Here is a 24,976-nt window from a genome sequence, read left to right on the forward strand (position 1 = left end):
GAAGTCGGCAGGTAGAAGTGTGGTCAATGCCGGGCTGTGTAGCTGATTCAGTCGGCGTGAACGCAGAAGGCAAGCGCAGCCGCGCTAGGAAAGCCAGAGGCTTGAGAGGGCCGCAAGGCCTGAGCTGTTTTTAGCTGATTAAATCAGCCCACGGGGTCTCCTTACAGCACCACAACAGCTCCCGACACGGAATAGCATACCAATCGCAAAAGAGGGGTCTAAACCAGCTGTAGTCAATAAACTGACAAGAATTAGGCAGGAGCACTCTCAATAACACTCGAAAGCGTGATTTTACCATGGAAGAAAATAAATTTGATGGTATTAAACCAACAAATCAGCCAAATTTGGACAAAGAAAGCACACAGCAATCTGTGACCTGTCTCAGTGGAATGAGAGAGAAAATGGCGATATGTTACTGTGAGGACGTCCCTCTTCAGCAGAAGGTGGGAGGGACTTCCCCCTCATAACAGGGCCCTGATAGGGCAGCTTTTTTATATATGCTCAGTGATTAGTGGTCGGAGAGCTCTTCCCATTCGGTAATTGTTGTCATTCCTTTGAGAGAGAATGGAAGAAAGGTTTGGTGCTTGAGTGAGAGAGAGAGTAGCCAAAGGCAGTGTTAAATGCAGTACGTCTTAAAAAAGAGACATCAGTAACCAGCCAGGTTTATTTTGGAGGCGAGGGTCATGGCCGACAGTGACTAAATACATACAGTACCTGTAAATAATAAACCATGGAGTTTCAGAACTGCAATCCCTGTCTCTGTCTGTCTTCATTTTCACAAAACTTTACTTTATGTTACTATAGTTTTTAAATTAAAAAATACATTTGTTTTTACAGTTTTGTATGTATATATATATATATACCTGTTAATGCAATAGTCTCTTTTGAAATGTGTATTTTATTAGTTTTTCATTTAAGTAGTGCTTTATCGTGAAAAGTTAGAAAATAAACCCTTTTATGTTTAATTGTTCATTTAAAAACGGTGTTTCAGGTGTGCAGATGTTTGCTATGACGTGCTTGAATAAAACTTTTGTAACCGTCATAATGACTGCCTGCAGCGGTTTTAGGTGTATAACCGTGGCGGTCTAGTGTTAACATTGTTTTAATAATAAAAAATGCTATATTTTAACAGAAGTAATTTCAATCCAAACTATCATTGTTCATTACTGTTAACATTTTATGTCCAAAAGCAAAGCAAAACATTTGAATTAATCGCACAAATCCTGACTAATTTAACTATTGTACTAAATTCAGCTTCTTTTTACATAATATTGCCATAAAATCCAAACACAACATGCTATGAAACAAAATCTAAATTGGTTGATTTAAAAGATTTAAAAAAATAATAATAAATCTTTTGCCTTAACTTTTTTAAATCAAGAAAACATGATTACAATATACCTACTTCTGATTTGGCTTGTCCAACAGCGAATGTAGAGGCCTAACGTGTGTATCCTAGCAACGCGCTAATCTACCGTACTAGCACTAAAAGAAGAGCACAGTCAAACAGTCAGGGTTTTAATGCAAACCGGCAACAGAAGACTTCAAACTAGGTTCTAATTTGATGCATCGATTCACCAATATGTAATCGACACTCTGGAAATTTAAGGACAGATGATCAATAATCGATGCATCGATTAATTGTTGCACCCCTAATAATCAGAGGATGACTCAGAATCAGAGGCAGAGCCACAATAAATGTCTTGTTTAAATTTAAAGCAAATTGTAAAATTGTTGAATTACTAGTGTTGGAATATTTTTTCAAAATTGTATAATGCAACAAAAATAATGTATTTAAAAGGGTTAATGCGTGGCCGAAGGTTTCTCACAGATATTATACACTTTCTCAGTCAAAACGTCAAGTTTCTGAGTATCTAAAAAGCTTTGAGGGAACACTGTTCCCCACCCACCTCCTGTCCTCTGCTCACTCACTCCCCATCACCCTCGGCAACCCCTATTAATCTACCCTCCTTCTCCTCCCTCTCACACTCTGAACTTTGCTCTCTGTTCTACAGACATAAACCCACCACGTGTGCTCTACTCCCTTTCATTTCCTCTCTTCAACACCTTTCTACTCTCTGGTGGTTTCCCCTCTGCCTTCAAACAGGCCTGCATCACCCCCATCTTAAAAAACCCTCCCTTGATCCCTCATCCCTCCAGAACTACCATCCCTTCTCCCTTGCCTCTCTAAAACCCTCGAGCAAGAAGTACATCACCAGCATTCTGCTTTCCTGTCAAAACATTCTCTGCTCGACCCCCTCCAATTAGGCTTTTGCCCGGTACTAAAACTGCTCTTCTCTCCACCACCAACTCTCTACTCTCTGTCTGTGCCGCCTCCCTCTCCTCGGTTCTAATTCTCTTCGACCTCTCTGCTGCACTTGACATAGTCGACTACTCTATTCTCCTGTCCTGACTTGCTGACCTGGGACTCTCGGGCACTGCTCTTGCCTGGTTCTCCACCTCCGTGCACTTGCATCATCTTAAACTCAACCTCTCCGAATCGGACCTCCTTTTCTTCCCCCTCTTCCTCCCCCACTGCTGATCTCTCTATCTCTATTCCCCTTGAATCCATATCCTCTCCCTCCTTATCCACCAAGAACCTCTGTGTCACCCTCGACCCCTCCCTCTCCTCTCAGCACATCTCTACTTTGGCATGCTCCTGTCTCTTCTACCGCGGCAACATATGCAGAATTCACCCCTTCCTCACCAACTACTCCACGCAGCTCCTAGTTCAGGCCCTGGCACTGTCCCACCTTGACTACTGCAACTCCCTTCTGGCCGGCCTCCCTGCCTCCACTCCAGCTCATCGAAAACTCTGCTGCCCGCCATGTCTTTCCCCTTCTTCGTTTCTCTCACGCTACACTGCTGCTCCACTTCCTCCACTGGCTCTCTATCGCAGCTCAGATCCAATTTAAAACTCTTATACTCGCCTATCCCTGTCTCGACCTTTCTGCTGCCTCCTATCTCCAGACTATTATTTCTCCCTACACCCCCTCTCGCCTCCTCCGCTACCAACATTAGCTGTACCCCCCATTCCCCCACTTCCAGATCTCGCTCCTTCTACACCCTTGCCCTTCAGTGGTGGAATGACCTACTCATGTATCTCATAACTGCTCAGTCCCCGACCACCTTCCTGCACCTCCTCAAGAAACATCAGTTCAGACAGCATCTCTAAACCTCACAACTCTCGACTATACTGACTATAAGGCATCTGTATTCATGTTTTTTATAATTGCTCTTATTGAAAATCGTTCTTATCCATTTATTATACTTACTACATGATCTTAATGGAATTTACTCTTAAGCAAATATTTTTACTATAAGTTTAACTGCTCTTAGTCGAACTCGCTCTTAAATGGAAATTTACTGTATTCTTTATTTTGCTCTTATTTGAATCTGATATTATTTTACTCTACAACTGCTCTTACCTGTAACGTGATATTCTGTAATGTGATATTTTGTAACAACTTTAAGTCACCCTGTTTAAGGGTGTATGCTAAGAAATAAATAATAATAACAATAATAAAGCTACTAATAATAAACATGCCCAGTGGTTAATGTGGCAAAACGATTAATTTTTATTGAACAACACCAGTAATGAAACTTGACAAAGAATCACAGATACCAAAGTCTACCAAAATGTAAAGATAGTATGAAAAATTCATAGTCTGCATCACAGATAGGGGTGATAGATTCAGTTTCATTTAAACTTAAATTTATAGTTTAAACAATAAAATAAAATTAACACAATATGAGAAAGTGCTATTCCTTATTTTAAAACAAATAGCTTTTTTAATAGAAATGACTGCGTTTGTCTATAAATAGGGCTTCTGATTTTCTGTGTTTTACCCCAGCTTTTCTACTGTCCTTTAAAAATGCAGCTGATACTAAGCCACTCGTGTATCTCAATCACAACTGAGAAATGCATTAATAGTAAAATTGATTTAGTTTATGTTTATTTTCTGTGTAACAACTAAATGGGCTTTTAAATCGTACGTCTTTTTCATTTAAAAGCAGAAGTGACTCGTCTTTATTAATCTAAATACAGTTATTCATAACTATTGTAATAAAAAGTGTGTCCAGCATAATATACTTTATTTATCCATTATAGCTTTATAATAGTGTAATCTCTTATTAACATGCTGCGATCTCGTTTGTACAGTCTAATGGTTATTTACAAATTAAGGCTTGGCCAATTTAAAAGCTCATTTAGTTGTTTCACAGACACATACGGAAATTAAATAAATTTTACTATTAACACGTTTCTCAGTTATAATTAAGATACACAAATGGCTTAACAGGTATCAGTTGCATTATTAGAAGTAGAGTATACAGGTCAGGGTAAAACACCAAAAATCAGAAGCCTCATCTATAAATAAATGTATAAAAACAGTGAAGCAATAACAACAACAACAACAATAATAATAATAATAATAATAATAATAATAATAATAATAATAATAATAATAATAATAATAATAATAGCAGCAGGGTACGATAATGGTCTGTTTTTATTAAACAGAATTAAGAGCATGAATTGTATTAATATAGAAATGTTATGCAGTCCAATTATTCAAAACACTAAAATCTCTCCTACTTACTGTACATAAGAGACAATAACTAGTTATTTTCACAACAAACTGGACTTATTCCAAGTACAGTATCACGTTAATTCAAAGAAAAACTTGTGACATTAAAATAAATAATAATTATAATTTACTAATAGCGACCGTTTTTACGTGTCTAACTGTGGCAGCAGTAGAAAAAAAGATGACAAAAAAAATTAACTTTAAAATGTTTTTTTTTAAAGGTATTAAACAATCAGGACTCTGTCTCAGACCAACAGTTGCAAACTGAACCACCATCTCCTTCGGTAGGATGAAAACTAGAAAACAAAGCAAAAAAAACAAAACAGCAACATGACCGACACAGCATTCTGCAATCTGGCTCACCAAAAGGCATTAACTTGTTGAATCCGGTCTCCTCCACAATTGAAATTGGTTGCATGTCAGTTGCGATCATCTCAATAATCAACTATGTTATGTTTTCAGCCTGTTTTATGGTATTTCCTAGCACTACTAGTTGTTTGTCCAAATTTCACATCCTCTGCGCTAGATCCAGCACGGGTGATAGCAGCAGATATTGTTTGTACATGATGTTTTACTGTCATATGGTTTAACATTGTTCCTGTACTGCCGCTGTAACTAAGCTCTGCAGAGCACAGCCTACATTTTAGCATTTGGTCTCCCTTTTAACTGTAATACGCCCAGACAGGGCTTTGCTTAGTCTAGTCACGTGAGCAAAAGCATGCTGGACATTGGGAGGTGACTATCCAGTGACAACGATGCCACGAGACAAAGGTGAAAATAACCTCTGAGCAGCCACTGTTTGCAGACACCCTGTTGTTCTTAATATATGACTTGCAAATTTTTCACAAAGTTTAAACGATTAAGCAAAATTTAAAATGTTTGACTGTTAATGTTTAAACTGTAGACGATTAACACCCTGTGACAGAGAGCGAATAAATCCTAGTAAACAATCTCCCTCCCGACCTGTGAGGGCACGGTATAAGAGGAACAGTGTGCCACGGACTGGATGGTTTGGCAGTTCATTCTAGGGTCAGTTGGAAGTCAGCCATCCAGAAAGGGGGTGGAGTCACAATATCAGAAGTCATCGCCTCAATGCAGTAGGCGATGTCTCAGTCATGGATTGGAGGACATTTGATTGCCCCGGACTACACCACTGCACTACTGTTTCACTAATTACTGTAAAATTCTCCACTTGCACTAGTAGCACTCACTATTGGACTTGCGATTGTGTGTGTGTATAAAGTGTGTGTCTTTATTAGTGTTATTATTTCAGGACTGAGCCCTGTGGGTTTTGTGCCATATATATCTTTGTGTAGGGCCAGTTACTTTATTTGTGCTGCAAATAATAAAGCTGCTTTTCACCGTGAACTATGTTCTGTTTGTTATTACTGAGCAGTAAACCACCTCTACGCCTGAGCACTGCAAACCACTTTGCCACACACCCCTAATCACTGGTATGGCCAAAAACAATGTGCCACTTAAGAATTCTTGGTGGTAAATCTTCCTCCCAACCTGTGAGGGTGCTAAGTAACAGGACTACTTGACCTGACACTTCGTTCCGAGGGTTAAAAGGAAGTCAGTCATGTAGAAAAGAGACAGAGCTTCACTACACTAACTCATTGATCCAGAAGAGAAATGACGGGGCAGCCGCGGATTACAGAAGCGGCTGCAATCTTTTACCAAGGGGTTATGAGTGACTGTATAAATAGGGGTCGAAGCAATGTTATCTGTTCCTTTGTTTGGTTTATGAAAAGTGACCCGGAAGGACCTACGTTTTGTGTATCCATATCACGAGTGTTTGTTTGTTCTGTCTATTTGTTACTTGTTATCACTAGACAGCTAACAGATTCTGAGCTGTCACAAGAGGTCAGCACAAACCTGGAACAGCACTGCACTGTATCACAAATAAGTGTACTTGCACCACTAGCACTAGCACTAGCACGGACTTGTGTATGGGTTTTGTGTGGGTGTATAATAAAAACAGGACTATTATTTGGAGGGCAAACCTGGGGATTATAAATTAAGTAATACACACTGTTGTAATACTTACCTTCATTATTGTTTACTGTTTGTTTTGCTGTCAGGCACTGGACACAAAAATGTCATTTAACAAACTTTGCACCTGGATTATATTTGTCTGTTCATTGATCAGCTGCACCTGCACACTATCATATCCCCTTCTAAGAATCCTTGCTAAGAAATAACTTTGTTAAGCCCCTAAAGGTAGCAAGTCTGCAGTCAAATTTGTAATTTTACCAGTAAAGGTTCTCACTGTTTTACTGGAAGTCACTTGTCTTTAAACTGTTTCCATGAACAGGGGTCAGTTTGTGAGTTTATTCAAACTCTGAAGTTACCTTTTTAAATACATTTTTTGTATCCTTCTGCATTCAGCACTTGGACACATACTGTAACCAACTACAATTCAAATACAGTGGTCAGTCGCATAATAGACTGTGGTGGGTCCAGAGTAAAGGCGAAAATGTACAAAGCCAATTAAATGAATCCTGTTTTAAACACCATTATACACAGCTGTAACAATGATTACCATATTTCCTTGAATTTAAGACGCCTTCAAATGTAAGACACAGCCCAAATTTACCATCCTCAATTTGAGGAAAAAATAAATCAAATAAATATGCATTTACAAAGATACAACCTCAATTATGCTGTTGTATTGTACAAAACTAACATGAACTGTTGTTGTAGATTAACCACGGAGCTCATTTATTGTGCTGGGCACTGTATAATACTTAAGATGGCGCCTCTGTCGTACACACACCACCACTCACTTATGGCATCACACATCCTGGCAACAGCACTCCACGGCATCAGACAACATGTAACCCAGCAACCACAACAGCATTGAACATTGCTTGGCATGTCGAAAAATACGGGGGTCTGATCAGCATTTCCGATCTGTCCAAGCTGGTAGTGTTTGTTAGAAATGCTGAAATTGTAAACATTTCTCTTAGAATTCCTCAGGCAGCTTAGTTTGTTTTTTTCTCAACAGTCTCACGTTGCTGCTTGCTAATTTTAATACATGCATCACTATGCTTTTTGAGAAGCAAAAAAATGTTAAAAGCGTGCGTCTTAAATTCGAAGGAATACAGTATATCCACACAATTACTGTTTTGAGATTCAGCTTTTATTAGGAAGCGCCTCTAAATCCTTTGTTTAGAAAGATGCAGGGTATTAGTGCTGTATACACTTACATTAGTGTCTGGTAATTTACACAGTTGCAAAATGCATAGGTTTACAAAAGAAAAAAAAAAATGTCCATTTGGTCAAACAATATACAAAAACAGAAAAGTAGAAAACTGAAGTTGCAATAGAAATGAAATGTGCCGTACTTACATTACTGTGTTGGAGCAAAAAACTCTTGAGTGCGGGTTTATTTGAAGGTTCACTTTTTAGCTGCCATTGCTATCAAAGGCCGGACAAGCAAAAGCAGAGTCAGATAGGTTTCGGATTGCTGTTCCAGTCAGTCCAATCCTCTCTGAAAAGCTCTCCACAGCTTCACTGTGGGAAACTAATGTTTCCGTTTCCTCGTCACTTTCTGGTTTGTTGGTGTTATTTCCATTTACTACATCCACAATCTCTTCATCATCTGAAAGATTATAGGCAGGATCTGCTTCATCACACTTCACCCACTCTTGAATTTTCATCCTCTGTAACGCACTCAATCACAAATCTTGTGCTATTTTATTCCTGGTAACTCCCTTTTCTAGAAGTGAAAGTATTTCCAACTTTTTTTTTTTCAATTTTAATCACAACTCGCTTTCCTGTCACCATTTTGCATTAGTGCTGTACACATGAGTGACGATGCTAAAGAGCTTGATCATGGCTGATAAAAGGTTAAAGCTGATACACGACTGATTACTGTACTGCATATCCTCAACTATTTATTAAACCAGACTGTCTTAATTTACTGGTAATTTTCAGAATCTGAACTTTAGATTTTATCCAGCCCTAAGTTACAGTGCACTTTAGTCTGGTAGCTTTGCCAAATAATGTTATCTTACTTAATGTTTATACAGTGTCTTCACTTGTGTCTAGAAACACAGTGAAAGCTGCAAACAGTTAATGATTTGCAGTATTCTGTGTTTTACATAGATTGCATAATATCCTTGGATTTTTTTTTCCTTCAGCCATAAATTTTGTAAAATAACTCATCTCAAAAGAAATAGGCTGCATATTGACCACAAGGAGACCAATCTCAATCTATCCGATTTAAAAATAAGTTAACATGCGTGAAACCCACACTCATAGCCATATCCATGGCAGAACTGGCAAGGAGTTGACATACATTGGACAATGCATGCGGAACATAGTAGATAAAGGAGTAGAACAATGAAATGAACCATTCCTCACCATTCAGCACCAAGAGAAGGGGTAAGGGGGTGAAAGAAGAATAAAAAAGTAAAAAGAAACTTCCTCAATGAAGATGTAGTTTTCAATTTGTCCAGCAAAGAATTTTCTTCTGATCAAGTGACACTACTAACTAAAGGTCTTTCTTTGGTACCAACTACTATTACATATTATTTTCTAGTTAAAATAGAGCTATTTAAGTTCTTCAGGAATATTTAAGTTGAACAGTTTTTTTGGATCTAAGACAATGCCTAAAGAACCAACAAACTATACCCATTTTAAACCTAAGAGTAAATGTATGCCATTTGTGACCAATGCTTCTGTTAATACTTTATGTAGATTGGTGGCGGGTGATATTGACGAGGAATTGACAAATCAAAATAATGATGATCCACATACCTATAAAATTAACAATTTGAATATGATCTAAAGAATGGCACTTAATGAGTTAATGACTGATAAAGAAATTATTATAACCCTAGCTGATAAGGGTGGTTCTACAGTTATTTAGGATACAATTACTTATGTTAACAAAATAAAGGCGATGTTATTGGATGATAAATTTTATAAACATCTAATTGGTTTTCAAAAAATAAATTGAGAAAATGTTACAAATGAGATTGGATAGTTCTTGGCTTTTGGAACAATAATTCAAATTCTTAATTACAGAAAATCCTATATTTTATATAATCTACCTAAAATTAAAAAAACGTTAATCGATTCCCAGAGATGACCAGTTGTAGCTGGGATAGGTTCATTGACTGAGATTGTTTGAGAAAGTTAAGGTCCCTTCACACTGAGCGCGTTGCATCAAATCGTTAGTGTCTAGCGTATTTTGACACAGTCACCTTGCTTTCAAGCCAAAGGCATTCAAATAATTAGATGCAAGAAATGGCAAATCTGTGCTGCACAAGAAGTCAAGATGTATTATTATTAAATAATATACTTATTAATTACTACTAGTTCATGTGCATGATCGAGCACTCTCCCTAAAAGAACACTGCGCATAGAATAAGTAAGAAAAAATACTGACATATTATTTATTATTATTATTATTATTATTATTATTATTATTATTATTATTATTATTATTATTATAATAATAATAATAATAATAAAGGAGCCTACATAACAATAATTACCCTACTGCTGACCTTTTAGGTTTCTCTACCTTTTCATTTCCAAACGCTGCTCCAAAAACTGCATTTGCAGCCTGTATTTTATGGTTTTATATTTTTTACTGCCTGTCCACTCTTTGCTTTTTCCTCCTTTTTCCCCCAGCCCTGAAGAAACTGGTCCCGCAAGCTCTTCCATCGCTTTTTAACTACATCCGAGTCACAAGACATGCAAAATAAGTAAAACGAGCAACAGTATAGTACTTTACTTGAGTAAAACAAGCAACGGTATAGTACTTTACTTGTGGCTCACAACAGCACTTTAACCAGAACAGAACCATTAATGTGTTGCATATTTTAACATGTAGGCTACAGTTGAAGTTCTTAATCATAAAAAACGAAGCTTTATACAACTATTCAGTTTAAAGATATAATTTGTGTTTAAAACTCACATTGTTCTCCACAAGTCAGTATTATGCATTTTGATGACTGTACATTTATGTATTTAGTGTCTGTCCTAAAATAAATAATGTAAAATATACATAAACATGAAGATTATATACATTATCTTTATACATGTATTCATTTAATTCAGATGGAGGTATTTTAACATGTCAGGTCTCATTTTGTATTGCTGTTAAAAATCCAATAAAGTTTTCTTTTACTGTAGCTATATTTGTTTCCATTATCTTTAAGGATATTTTTCATTTCAACAATATCTACTGTTTCAAATTGCTCAGTTTTATTAAGCCGATCTAGGTTTGTTAACAAAATACAGTCAGGGCTACCTGTTGATGTTTGTTGTCATGCCGACAAGGGGACGCGAGCTGCAGTGTGATTGGTTAGAGAAACAAATTTACGCAAGGTGGCCAGTGTGAAAACCTCCATAGGATACATTGTTTTTAAAAAAATTAATTATAAATAAAATAAATTATGTTTACAGATACACAGAACAGCAATGGGGACTCCTTTAGCACCAAATTATGCACATTTATTATGGGAAAATTAGAGAAATATTACATTTATAACAATAATCCTATAAAAGGTTCTGTAAAATATTGCACTTGGAACATTGATGATATCATTATGATTTGGTCCGATACTGAAGTTAATTTAAATGACTTTGTTAACTACATCAATACAAGAGTCGAGTCAACAACTTTCATTGTAGAAAAAAAAGTTTAAAAATCATTTGAGTACAACCGTATATAGAAAACCAACAGATAAAAATACTGTGTTATCATCTCCTTAAAGACAGGACTTTCAATTAGCCAATTATATAGATTGCACAGGATTTGTGATACAGAGGAGGAGTTTGAGAGACAGTCTAAACCAGGGCTTCTTGGGGGACCCCCTGTGGCTGCTGGTTTTCATTCCAACCAAGCTCTCAATTATTTAACTAGACCCTTAATTGAACTGATAATGTGCTTAATTAGACCTTTTTACTTGTTTTCAGCTCTTAAACAGCTGCAGTTCAAGTTACTTATCAAATGTTATAGCTACCTTGAAATATGAAACTGTTCTATAGCTGAAAACAAGAAAAAAGATCTAATTAAGCAAATTACCAGTTCAATTAAGGGTCTAGTTAAGTAACTGAGAGCTTGATGGAATGAAAACCAGCAGCCACAGGGGGTCCCCAGGACCAAGTTTGAGAAGCCCTGCTCTAAACACCTGCTGAATCATTTTTCAGTCATGGGGATATATAGAAGAACGGCTTAAGGTTGCATTTTATAAAGTCAAAAAAGTGTCAAGCGTGACAGTTTATTTGTTAAAAAATCAAAACAAAAACAATGTTCTGTTAATTACACATTACATTCGACCCTCTTTGTAATAAGATCAAATCAATAGTGACTAAACACTGGCGTATTTTTTCTTCTTAGATGTCTCTGGGTTCTGGCTTTCAAACTCCCCCTCTTTTTGCTTAAAACTACTCTTAAAACTATATTGGTGAAAGCAGATGTACATAAATCGAAAAGCAAAAGAGTGTTTACAATGGGATGCTTTCCATGTCATAACTGTGTTTCTTGTAAGAATCTCATAAAGTCTAGTTTTTTTAAAATTATCCTACGACTGGTAAAAAACGAAAGATCAAATATTGTATAACATGTAACACCACACATGCAGTTTATCTACTGACTTATCCATGTGGAAAGGGGTATTTGGGTAAAACCACTCGTCCATTATGAGTGGGTTTGGAAATTGGTTTATTAGTGTATCTATATAACTGGTTTATTTGAAGGATCAATGCTGGACAATAAATTGATGTTTGTAATTAAACTGAGGAATGGTTCATTTTGTATGTAAATTACACTGAGGTAACAGTTTTAGAATCTAAACGAAAATTGATGAACAAATATCCGTGATATACCAGGTGTGATAAATTAATTGGTAATTTGTGTTGTGTGCCCCTGAACTAACACTTTACTTAATTGTAATTACCGGTTAAACTCAGTGTATTTAAATTGAGGTACTGAAGCTGTGTATACACACTGATGAAGGATTTTTGGCTGAAACATAGTTGAGAATTTCCTTTTGAATTAGAATTGTAATCTGTTTGTTCTTCAAAAAAAAAATGAAGCTGTGAAATAAAGAATAAATAATGAAAATGTCTTTTTGGAATGAATTTGTTCTTCTTGTGAGTGCGGACCTTCGTCACATTGCTTTGAATTGATAATCATTTTTGGGTCGACGCACCAGTGAGTTAAAAGGGAAATTTGGAAATTGAGCGCAGTGGTATCTGTTGTATAAATTATTTTAAAAAGAAATCATTGGACAGCACATACAGGGGCCATTATTAAAGGGCAGTTATACAAAATTAGAGCTATCAGTAGGATAATGAATACTATCAGTAGGATAATGAATATCCACAGTATGCTCCAAATAGTATAGAATAAGAGATGGCAATGAACGGTTTAGTGGACTAGATAAATGTACAGACATCACCATATATCCACAGAATGTAATTTCTCAATCATTTATGCTAAATAATGTTAACACCAAGTTTCATAGCATACCAGTATGTAGAAGTGATTTTCCAGTTATGTGGACATGTGTGACATGCATATGTCTGCCTCTACTATATCTATGTCACCAGGGATTTAATTCCCTGTGGGAGATAAATAAACATTTAATCCCCTCCCTGTGGGACACAATGTCCAATGCCAGAGGGTTATATCCAAGCCCAGTTTGTCTCGGGTGCCCTTACAGTGCAGTCACAGTACAGGTTCACAATTCCACTGTGCCAAAAGCTTTGATGCTGCACTTGTAGACATAAAAGGAGGACACATCAATAAGACTAGGCCACTTTCAAATGTCATAAGTAGAGGTCTGATTCGCTTTCCTTAGCAAACAAATACAGGTAGTGAACTATGGTTTCCTTCTAGTAATGTTTTTGATTTAGCCATGCCACTCAACATAGCCTAATCACCACAATAGGCACTTATTTAAAAAAACATACCCAGCTGACAAACACAGCAAACATTCTGCACCCGCAGGACTTTAAACTACAGAGTTTCAAGAATGAAAAACACACCATGAATCTTAATTCCAAGTTTTAAAGAAACGTTATTTCTCTCGAACAAGCTTCAACACAAGCTGAGAAAGGGGTGCAGGTATAATTTCATGTAATATTTGTGTAATACCAGTTTGCTGGTCTGTTTTGAGTGTTTTCTTTCCTAAACATGTTCAGCTCTTCAGTGTTGACAGAGGAAAAAAAGGTACACCCTTGTCCCATTTTTTTTTTTTTTTTTTTAATGCTGTCCACGACATTTTGCCTGGCCCCAACCAGTTTTTTTTTGTTTGTTTGTTTTGTTTTAATTAGTTTACATTGCATCCTCTCCAGTGGTGGCACTTATCATAAATGAAAAGCATCATCATTTTTATTTCAAGACATTACTCCTCTTCTGTATTTTTTGGAATCACAAAAAACACACAATTACTAAGTGTTTCAAATCTGTCAACTTCCTTTTAGTGTCCCAAACCTGGAATTAACACACTACAACAGTGCCTGCACCTTTTATAGTCAATCACAGAACTAAAAGAAAAACCTTATTACTTATTATGCTTAGCGGTAGGACTAAAGCTGGCATTATAATGGTAACCAGTAAAAACACACTTTGTACATGCACCAAAAATAAATACATATATACAATTCTAATAGGCCTAGCAGAATCATGAGGATCATATTGGATGTCTTTCACAGCTGACTTTGTGTGTTCATCATTCTGGTTTTGCTGTCATTCTCCACGCACTTGAAAACTTATATATCTGATATTTTAGTTTGCATAATTGATCATTATTATACCATGCTAATGGAGATTACAGCGTAGGCTTTGGCAGGAACAAAAGCCATTCTAATATTTTGGCCTATGATCTTTAAGAGACGTTGCGTACTAGCCTGAAAATATAAATAATGATGCAAATGTATGCAAGGTCACCCCCTCAGCTGCAGTAAACAATGTACACTGTGAGACAACCCTGTCAGTTCCACTGTTCACTACTATGCTGGGTCACTTGCTAAGCCTTGGAAATAAGCTCTTGTCCATTGTGACTCATACAGGTTATTTCAAATCAAAAATAATTATTCTTTTTTCCCCATAATTATACAGTTAAGAATACACAATCAAATCTTCATAAGTCTCTAGTGTACTGTACATATAAACAAACAACAACGTGACTGAATCGCTCCAGGAGGGGGGTTTCCAACATAATATTTATGTATATGCATAGACAATTCATAATCATATGCAAAAAATCACTGTGTGTGAACTGTAGAGAAATATACATCTAAAAAGCTTTTGTTCCTATTTGTTGAAGTGAGAAAAATTAGATTTTCATGAGATTTTGCATATTCGTCTGAATGAGTGAACTGTTTATAATGTAAATATGTTTATACCCATTCATAGAACTCCTGAGAGTGAATGATTCACAGGCTGTGTAGATAATGGTTATGTTTTAAGCACTCAGTTTCTTAAATTGAAATGGTTTATTCAATCTTTTCAAAACTGACTTATCATTGTGAGTGTCTTGTGTGTATTCTGATTTCCAGGAGTGCACCCCATTGCTACAGGTGTTCTCGTAGCTGGAGACAACTGTACCAGAATCTGGGTTGCTCTGTGAATTTTCAGTACAGATCTTACTTTTAAAGCTCTTGTCTAAAACCAATTAACTCACAACTGTGAAGACAGTTCCTTTCAGACAGAGGTCTACAATGTTAAACAATTTTTTACAATTGACACACACTGAGCAGTCCCACAGGCAGACAGAAGGGGTGAGCATGGAGATTGATACTCTCTCTTATACCTTTATTCCACTGTAAATCCAAACTGCCATGTGACCAGTTATACAACACAAGAAAAGCTTCTTTACATCACTATAGCCTCATTTTCTTTCAAAAGATACACTATTAGAATGAAACACCTGGCCAGATGTAAATACTGCAGAATATTAACAGGAAACAGGTACAGTAGTATCAATCTCAAGCCTACACCACAGCATCACCCTATTACCTAATGTTGCTACATAAAGTTGAATGAAACCTGCTGAACAGCTTTGTAGTTTTCCATATACTTAACTAAAAAATCCTGACATTTGAAATCTAACATTAAATATTACTACTATTACAGCTTCTGGTAGACTTTTGCGATATCGTTTTCTTATACAAACATATTTGTAAATTTCTTCCACGATGGTTATAGACACCACTAAAACATAATGTTTAAATGCTTGTAAAATGCCTACTGCAGTTGTAATTACTGTATGTGCAATAAATTAAACGCTATGACCACTTGTGAGATGAGAGCAGAAACAGAGTTCAGTTGTCATCTTGTGGCCTGTTCTAACTGTAATAGATCAACCAACTCTAAAACAATGTCCGTAAAAGTATCTTTCTGTACTGTACATTGTGGCAGAAAGAAATAAAAAAGAACAGCATCCTACTTATTTTTTTATATAAACATATATGATTGTTATTATTATTATTAGGGATACAAAAATATAACAACTCTGAGTAGTGTATGTGTAGACCTGACATTGTCTTTTATATTGCCTGGTAAGAACCAGGGTCTTAAGGTCAGGTCTTAATAAATAATTGTCAGATGCTTAATATACATGATTCTAAAAACATATATCAGTTACTAGTCATTTTAGGAAAAAAAAGCTTATCTGAGTGTCATTCTCCTCCATTGATAAGGTGGCAATATTTGAATGACATACTAAAACACATATCTGGAAAACCCATCTAGATCTGTACACAGGCTATTGGCATTCATTTAAGAGCTAAGGCAAAAAGTATAGTTTGTAGGGTTTATAATATGTACGTCCGGAATTTTGACAGTAGAAATATCCCTGCCATTCACCAATGCAAAATTTTACCAGAATACTAGCCTATACCCAAATGAATAAACAAATTTCCTGAACCAAAATCGTAAAGGGCACTCCTACGAGTTTCTTCGGGGTGTAAGAGTTGTCTTCAATATTATTACAGTATGTTCGAAATCATTTAACGTTCATATAAGCAACTATAAATAAATAAACTCTAATGTTGACTGGGGCAAACTAATAAATAGCATTGTTTCTTCGGTGTTTTTCGACACATGTTCATTCACTAATGACACTAAAATACAGTGTTGCATTTGTAAAGTGACACAAACACACCGTTATTACTTACGATTCGACACTTTCATACTACACCAACCAATTATCATTATAAACAACCTTACAGAATAAAACGAATATGATTTCAGGCAACAACTAATCATCTCTAGCTATCAAATACAGCTATATGCATCTCCAAACCGATAACACAAAATGACTTACTAGTTCTGATCAGCTGTTGAGATCCTCGACCGCTATCTAATTATGTCCACTTGTCATCAAACAACCACACTTTGCCTGTGTTTGACCTGAAATACCCCCTGAAGACACTCTCGTCTCACAGGATTCTGATACATTCCATGTAGCAAAAAAAATCCTTATCTACGGCACCTCCAAAGGGACAATCTAGTTACATTCATTTCACTTTCACATTGCCTGCAACGGCGCCAGAGCCTTTTTAAAAGTGGGGGTGGGGGTTCTAAGGTTATTTTCTGCTTCGGACACAAATGACATGAAATTGTAACATATGTTTCTACATGTTTCAACAACCTTCTACAGTGTAACAAGATGAGGAATGTACAAACATACGCTATCACACCCTATGTCGACTTCTCTGCCTTCATTCTTTGCTAGGCTGGCATAAACATGTCCATATTTTTTCCAGCATGCACGGTGTTAGTTCTGTCTTGATGTATGTTTATCAAAAGCCATTGCGTTTAAAGGTGCGAGTGTTTTGCTGTGGAGAGTGGCTCCTAGAGAAGTAATTTAATACGTTGTATTGGTGTCGGTGAAATTAAAATTTTCACTGCCTCGTCCACAATAGTATCGCCTCTAAAGCGTTCACTTTTCCATTTAAACATAGCCGATCTTATATAAAACGGAATGTTCAGATGCTGCACGCTTACTGGAACAAGGAATCAAGAATGGGCAAAACTGTAAATCATGGCGGCGAGACACTTTCTTCTACTGTGCAAAATATAGATTTGCTGTCGCGCACTGAAACAAAAAAAAATAAACAACGTTGTCTCACAGCAAAAGTCAAGGCTGCACACTGAAAGCCTGACTCTCGTTCTGCCACTGAACTGGGTGACGTATCCTCTCCCAAAAATGATATAGTGCTTTTCACATTTGCTGTTAAGTTTATTTTTTTTTTTCAGACCTGTAAGAATGTTTATAATAACAACATTTGGACATAAAAAACTAAATATTTTACGATATACCGTTTTTTTTTTGTTTTTTTGTTTTTTTTTTTTTTTTTTTTCAGTTTAGTATTTCAATATTTGGGCATATTTGTTATACAATTATTTTTAGGCTAAAAAAAAAAAAAAAAAAAAAAAAAAAAACGCTATTTTGTTCAGCTTTAATAAACATTATATTTAATCGTAAAATATCTTAAAATACCTATTTTTAAACCGTCAAATGCTATGAAATAAGCTATTTATTTATTTATTTATGTATTTATTTATTTATTTGTAATGCAGCCCTACTTATAATACACACACGTGTACTTCAGAAATACAAGCAATGGGTTCAGACAGACGTGCAGTATCCCAAAACTTTAAGAATTAGTTTTTTTTTTTTTTTTAATGGGGGCTCTCTGCTAACTGACTTGGTGCGACTTAATTAATTCGAATGTGTCGCAGCGATTCTGTAAAACATTTTTGGTTTGTGTGTGTGTGGGGGGGGGGGGGGGGGGGGGGGGGCACAGGGGGATAACCCCTCCTTAAAGCGACAGTAGCCTAATGTACATGCAACACTTTGACAGTGGTGCGGTGCAAGATGACCATGTTTCTTCTGACGCTCCTGGCTGCATGCATTTATTGTGTGTACTTACGTGTACTGCATATGTGCTGGTGTAGTGAATTTACCCGGTTATCTGCATTATACACATTGGCATTTTAGAACCAGCAATCAAAAAGCAAGCTTAGCGTGATCTAGACAAGATTCAGAACTGGGCAGACACATGGCAAAAAGTGTAAGGTACTGCACGCAGGAAATAAAAATGTACATTATAAATATCATATGGGAGATACTGAAATTGGAGAAGGAATCTATGAAAAAGACCTAGGAGTTTTTGTTGACTCAGAAATGTCTTCATCTAGACAATGTGGGGAAGCTATAAAAAAGGCTAACAAGATGCTCGGATACATTGTGAAAAGTGTAGAATTTAAATCAAGGGAAGTAATGTTAAAACTGTACAATGCACTAGTAAGACCTCATCTTGAATATTGTGTGCAGTTCTGGTCACCTCGCTCTAAAAAAGATATTGGTGCTCTAGAAAGAGTGCAGAGAAGAGCGACCAGAATTATTCCGGGCTTAAAAGGCATGTCATGCAGACAGGCTAAAAGAACTGAATCTGTTCAGTCTTGAACAAAGAAGACTACGTGGCGACCTAATTCAAGCATTCAAAATTCTAAAAGGTATTGACAGTGTGGGACTTTTTCAGCCTGAAAAAAGAAACAAGGACCAGGGGTCACAAATGGAGTTTAGACAAAGGGGCATTCAGAACAGAAAATAGGAGGCACTTTTTTACACAGAGAATTGTGAGGGTCTAGAATCAACTCCCCAGTAATGTTGTTGAAGCTGACACCCTGGGATCCTTCAAGAAGCTGCTTGATGAGATTCTGGGATCAATAAGCTACTAACAAACAAACGAGCAAGATGGGCTGAATGGCCTCCTCTCGTTTGTAAACTTTCTTATGAGTGTCTCACTCTGCATCACATCCTAAATAGGTGATATTTTATTTCTTCCTCACAAATTAAAGTGCATGCTTCCAAAATATACCCCATTAGTGCAATAAACTACAGTGCAAGAGTATTTTGCATGACTAAATACAGTCGTGTTACTGCACAGAAAAGGTACTTAAAACAAAAACAATCCAACAATTTGCAGTAGTTTTTATATTACAAATAAACAATATACGCAAACTTTCTTAGTTGACAAACATTTGTTTTATTCATCTTTATTTAAAAAAATATAAAAATAAGTATATATATATTATATATATTTGCAAGAGCTTGATTTGAGAAAATTATAATTTTTCTGACCATATCTAGAATATTGCAAAAAAGAAAGACTGCACTATATTTTCTGTCTGCCTTTGATAATATACTTTTTAACCCTGTAAGCTGCATTGCATGAAACCAAAAATGGGATCCTAGAACTCTGGACACCTACAGGAAAAGCAAACATACTGTCATAGCAGTGACCTGGATCATCATGGACACTGGAACAAGCGTCACTCCGGGTCACTGATTAACTGCCTGGGAGACTTTTATTTTTCTTTTAGGAGTCACTTTTTTAAAATTGCCACAATACTGTAAAATGTCATACTGACAACTCTAAATATTTTTATATAAGCAAATTATATATATATATATATATATATATATATATATATATATATATATATATATATATATATATATATATATATAAGGGATGGGATGAATACAACAGTTCCTAATAATTGTCCTTTAAGGTCTCACTGAACCAACACATTTCAATTGAAAGTTGAAAGCCAGTTAAACTTTTAAGTCACATAATTAGGTTGTGCTGTGTGTATAATCTCCAAAGCGCTTTCAATTAGAAACAAATTGTCACCTTTTAATCTGTAGACAGGTGAGTTTGGAGTGGCTGATGCAGATCCACATTATAAACACATAAGCATAACAATAGTGTGTAACATCTTCATGTAAGGTTTAAAAAAAAAAAAAAAAACTGAACCGACATTTCATTTGAACATGGTGATGTTCTTCAATGATGTCATTAGGTCCTGCAGAGTGATTTCAATTCAAAGGGAATTGTCAGCTTAACTGGTCAATTATCATCATGTATGTTTTGCCGCAACATCAATAGATTGAAGAATTGTAACAGGAGGAATAAAAAATAACATTAAAAACAAAACCCCAAAAAGTACAGTTACTTGTTAACAATATTTTTGATACATTTAGGAAAAAGGACGATAATAAAAATCTAAACAAAAATGAGATGGAAAGGTCAAATTCTGCTTCACATATTCAAAGTCACAGCAGTAAATGACACCTTTTTTCCTCAGTCTTTTGACATGTTGAATTTAACTGTGAAGCTGAAGTGAGAATTGGGCACTGAACACTGCAGAGCATGTTCTCAAGGGGTATCCGGCATTTCTCATCCTTCTCTAGTCTGAGATACTGTCCTGATTTCCCCCCTGGATGCATGGATTTGATAAATAAATCAAATTCTCCAAACTCTTCAAAGAGGTTTTCAATCATTCCAATCCTTTCATGTGAGCCATCCCGGGAGATTCTGACAACAGCTTCTGATGCACCAGAGAGAGGTAAGAGTATTGAAGCTGGTTCTAGTATGTGGGGATGAATCTGTGTAGGCATGGCCATTAATCGAACATGCCTAATTTTTTATGTTTTTCTGTTAGGGGAAGAGTTTGGATTGGGAGGAGAACACAGCTAACATTAAAAAGATATCATGGTCAGTGCTGAAAACCCCAGGCAAAGGCCATGAACAACCCAATGGGAAGGGGTAGGGTGTTATCTGTTGGGTGATTTGTCATGGAATGACCTGGATTCTGTATATTATTTAGCACTGTGGAAACAGATTTGTTGAAGTGTGTATTTTTGCAGCATATGTAATTTGATCTTGCCGAGCTGACTAAAATGCATTTGCATGTAGACTTTGGAATGCACATCATAAGGCAGCCAAGTACACTCCTGTAAATAGTTGTATATACTTCATAAAACTATATGTGTGTGTGTTGTCAAGCGTCATCTCAGTTGGCTTCTAAGATGACATATTGAAATGAATGTACTTTGTGCGCATATATGCATACTTTGTTTTTATGCATTCCAAGAATATACTTCAATTCTGTCTTAATTAAGTTGGCTTCACTTAATTTATTTATTTATTTATTTAATCAATAAACAAATAAAATAAAAATGTATTTCTGGTGATATGTGTCTTTATTAATTGACATATTAGAACATGGAGATGCATGAATGTATGTTTTGACAGTGCACTTAAAGAATAATATAACACTATAACACTAATTATTCAGAAAGAAGCATCTTATAGTTTCTGTGAAACCCATATAGAGGTGTTCTGTCTTGGTTATATGAAGATTTTGCTAGCTTTACTTGCAATATAAATCCTAAGAAAAACATCACAAAAGTTTCCAAATATAGCCACTTTTACTTACGGTGATCTATATTGCAGTATGTTCTTTGTAACTATATATTATCAAAAAGGACAGAAATTATTTGCAAAAAACTTTGTTCATGCATCAGTTAGGGTTGATATTAAAACTCTGCACCTCCCTCCTCCCCCTCTTACCCCTCCCTTACAAGCAGAAGGAGGGGCAAGGCAACACACACAACCACAGACAGCCATGATCAGGTAAGACAAGCAACCAACAACTCTGCAGATAACACAAGAGATATCCATCATCATGGTGTACTAGGTGCATGAGGTCCGCTGCCATGCCAAATGTGTTGGGGTGACGTAAAATTGCATGTTGGGCACTATGGGGGGAGCCACTGCGTTTACATCTGGACACTGCTTAGGCAGGTCGAGTAGGAGACAGATGCATAATAGTAGGGGTGGCACCAACAACACACTACCTGCATGAATGCCACTGCCATGGTTAGTGTCTAGTGTGGTATTCACATGTTGATGTGCTGGGTGTTTGTTGGGTGGGGGGTGTGGAGCTGCATACAGGGCAACATGAGGGGAAGTGGATTTGTGTGGTCCATCCTGAGACATAGGTGTATGACAGGAGGACTATGGACAGTTCTGTAATACAAATCTATGAGATGTCCTAGCATGACTGTCTGTTGCAGATGTTCCGTGCCATAACACGGTATTTTGCAGGGTAGGACAGCGCGCTCAGAGCCATAGTAACATGAAGAGGGGGGAGTGGAGCACTTTAAAAACAGAACACCCATCGGACAGATGCAAGACACAAGTGATGCAGACACCAGTAAACTTGACCTGTATGAGGTTCACTGTTATAAAACATTCTGACAGAGCTAAAACTATTTTGTTAAGCCCGCGCATCTCTATATACCATAGTATTGCAGTATCGAGAAGCGAAACTGCTAGAAGGCTAAATACAGTAGAGAAGCACTAACCACTACTGAATTTGCTGCTAACATTAGGAATGTATCAATAGCAAAGATAAGATTGCCATTTTTAATATCTGATATACTACTCAGACCGATTCCTGCAAACACATGTATGCATTCCACCTCCCATATCATCAAGCAGATGTCCGACGACCAATTAAAAAATCACTTATATGCAAATACAATTATTTTTATCGACTTTTTTAAAATTAACAATGACAAACTCCACTTAAAAAAAAAAAAAAAAAGTTTGTTCTTGCATGGTTTTACACGCGTCACATTTTGAACACAACTATTTACATTGAATTCAAGTATGTAGGATAATGATTGTGACCCCAAATACCAATCTTTTTCACAATGCGGCCAGGAAGGGTCTTTTTTTTTCAACGTATTTCTATATTTCTTTAAAAAAAAAATTAAAAAGCGACATACCTGCATATGTGAAAGTCAAAGGTGATAAACTGCCAGTGATCGGTGAACGTGCTGTCCAGAAAATGACTCAAGCAAACGTAGTAAAGAAGTCCGAACCGTGCAAATGAACTTCAACGTGGACTCTGGTATAGCATACGTATACTGTGTAGCTCTCATTCTGATCGCTAAGGGGAATCAGAGAGCCAGTTGTTTTGTTCCAACCACAACCTCGCCCTGTCTGCTGCTGTGAAGCGTGTCCACTAAGATCACGACCAACCAGACTATAGGAACAAAATTGCAAAAGTACAAGGCATAGTTACATAAACACTCAGTGAGCTTTTTTTCAGGTGAGACACTAGTGAAATGTTGCTATTTCTGATACATGCGTGAAAATATAGCAATTAAAGCAGTAAGAGTTGTTTTTTTTTTCAAGTCAAACATCGGTGTGATACGATTTTATATTGTTTGCGGTAATTATATATAACGCCATTATATATAATATATTATATATATATATATATATATATATATATATATATATATATATATATATCAGTATTTATATACAGTAGGGCAATGGTGAAAATGGCAGCCCTGTATTTTTGTAGATGTTTCCTGTAAAATGTTATGAGTATAACAAAATTACTGTTAAAAAAGCCCAAACCATTTATTACCCTTTTGTTTACCAAGTATACCACAATATGTATTGTTGGTTGAAGTTACATTAACTTTCTGTATAAAAACATTTAAGTTTGAATATTTGCATCCCTATGATGCAAGTAATGTACATACAGATGAAACAACCTTATGAATGTAAAGTTTTTTGGAAAGACCTGTCAGATCTTTAAATACTGCCCCTTCAAGGTTGGGGATGCAAAGTCTTTTCTCAAAAATTGAGTTGTTACTTTTGAGAAATTCAAAATTCATCCTGTCACCCTCCAATGAATGCCAACCATCAGCTTTAGAGTATGTGGATTTGCCTCAATAGGTAATGTAGAGGTTTTGTCGGTTTCTATCGATGATGTAGAATGTGAATGTGATACATTCAGAAGAACATAAGAAGAACAAAAGAAAGGTTCCAAATTAGAGGAAGCCATTCAGCCCATCTTGCTCGTTTGGTTGGTAGTAGCTTATTGATCCCAGAATCTCATCAAGCAGCTTCTTGAAGGATCCCAGGGTGTCAGCTTCAACAACATTACTATGGAGTTGGTTCCTGATTCTCTGTGTAAAAAAGTGTCTCCTATTTTCTGTTCTGAATGCCCCTTTATCTAATCTCCATTTGTGACCTCTGGTCCTTATTTCTTTTTTTCAGGTTGAAAAAGTACTTGGGTCGACATTGTCAATACCTTTTAGAATTTTGAATGCTTGAATCAGATTGCCATGTAGTCTTTGTTGTTCAAGACTAAATATATTCAATTCTTTAAGCCTGTCTGCATATGACATGCCTTTTAAACCCAGAATAATTCTGGTCGCTCTTCTTTGCACTTTCTAGCAGCATTGCAAACTTGGTTGCTTTTCTGGAAGGAGAATCCACCAATAACTAATACGTCCTCAGCAAGCGCATAAAAGCTCTATACTATTCATTCTTGTCGCTTCTTTTTGTTTCTGTTGCTCAGTCAAGAGCTGGGAGCCTGGAGGAAGGGCTGCCTCAGTCATGGATTTCCTGAGGTTTCCCCCTAATATATATATATATATATATATATATATATATATATATATATATATATATATATGAATTATATATAATATATATATATAATATCATGTGAGTAGGGTTTTTTT

General features: G+C 36.2%; 1 protein-coding gene across 1 annotated transcript in view; it reads right to left on the reverse strand.

Moving 5' to 3' along the window:
* Positions 1 to 23,405, reverse strand: part of LOC121312884 (thyroid hormone receptor beta-A) — a 92,109-nt gene extending 68,704 nt beyond the window's left edge. The window contains exon 1 of the mRNA XM_041244763.1: positions 23,216 to 23,405. The gene's annotated coding sequence lies outside the window, so the exon portion shown is untranslated. The remainder of the gene's footprint in view (positions 1 to 23,215) is intronic.
* Between the last annotated feature and the right edge of the window lie 1,571 nt (positions 23,406 to 24,976).

Source organism: Polyodon spathula, chromosome 3 (assembly GCF_017654505.1).
Source record: "Polyodon spathula isolate WHYD16114869_AA chromosome 3, ASM1765450v1, whole genome shotgun sequence".
Classification (NCBI taxonomy): domain Eukaryota; kingdom Metazoa; phylum Chordata; class Actinopteri; order Acipenseriformes; family Polyodontidae; genus Polyodon; species Polyodon spathula.